Source organism: Pongo pygmaeus, chromosome 11 (assembly GCF_028885625.2).
Source record: "Pongo pygmaeus isolate AG05252 chromosome 11, NHGRI_mPonPyg2-v2.0_pri, whole genome shotgun sequence".
Classification (NCBI taxonomy): domain Eukaryota; kingdom Metazoa; phylum Chordata; class Mammalia; order Primates; family Hominidae; genus Pongo; species Pongo pygmaeus.
In genome coordinates, this window is record NC_072384.2 from 123,230,905 (window position 1) to 123,232,016 (window position 1,112).

The 1,112-nt window shown below is 43.1% G+C and overlaps 1 pseudogene; it reads left to right on the plus strand.

Moving 5' to 3' along the window:
• Positions 1-208: 208 nt before the first annotated feature.
• Positions 209-616, plus strand: LOC129031613 (large ribosomal subunit protein eL31-like; annotated as a pseudogene).
• Positions 617-1,112: the final 496 nt, after the last annotated feature.

A 1,112-nucleotide genomic window follows, 5' to 3' on the forward strand; every position in this document is an offset into this window, starting at 1 on the left:
GTGAAACCCCATCTCTATTAAAAACACAAAAATTAGCCGGGTGTGGTGGCACATGCCTGTAATTCCAGTTACTCAGGAGGCTGAGGCAGGAGAATCGCTTGATCCCAGGAGGCGGAGGTTGCAGTGAGCTGAGATCGCGCCACTGCACTCCAGCCTGGGCCGACAGAGTGACAGAGCGAAACTCCGTCTCAAAAAAACAAAACCAAAACTTCCTTTCCAACTTAAACCCAGCAGAATGGCTCCCGCAAAGAAGGGTGGCGAGAAGAAAAAGGGCCCTTCTACTGTCAACAAGGTGGTGACCCAAGAATACACCATCGACATCTACAAGCGCATCCATGGAGTGGGCTTCAAGAAGCGTGCTCCTCAGGCACTCAAAGAGATTTGGAAATTTGCCATGAAGGAGATGGGAACTCCAGATAGACGCATTGATACCAGGCTCAACAAAGCTGTCTGGGCCAAAGGAATAAGGAATGTCCTATACGGAATCCATGTGTGATTGTCCAGAAAACGTAATGAGAGTGAAGATTCACCAGATAAGCTCTATACTTTGGTTACCTATGTACCTGTTACCACTTTCAAAAATCTACAGTCAGTGTGGATGAGAACTAATCACTGATCATCAAACACATCAAATAAAGTTATAAAATAGCAAAAAAAAAAAAAAAAAGATTCACTGAGTAGTGGGAATTAGCAATGATTGATATGTTTACATCTTTGCCACGGTTAATGAGCACATTTTATCTTGAAACACAGCTTTTTAAACTTGTGTTTATGTCCCTCCTACTCCAAGTACCTTGGCAGATTTAATTTGGGCTGAGATTGAACTCCCCTCAGTTGGAATCTGTGGTTAGTGACCACAAATTCCTAAGAAATGGAGATTCCCAGTAGAAGTATCTGTCTAAATTATTCTCTCCCCAGTGACCATTGTGGAGACTAGGTTTAGACAAACTAAACATGGCTTCAAATCAACTCCAGCTCCAGAGACAAGAAACACTGGATCTTTGACCAACATACCCAGGAATATCCTGGATAGGAATGCTGTCAGCCTCATGCTTGTTTCATTATGGTGGCAAAATTGTCACCACAGTTCCAGATATCACATCTAGGTTAAA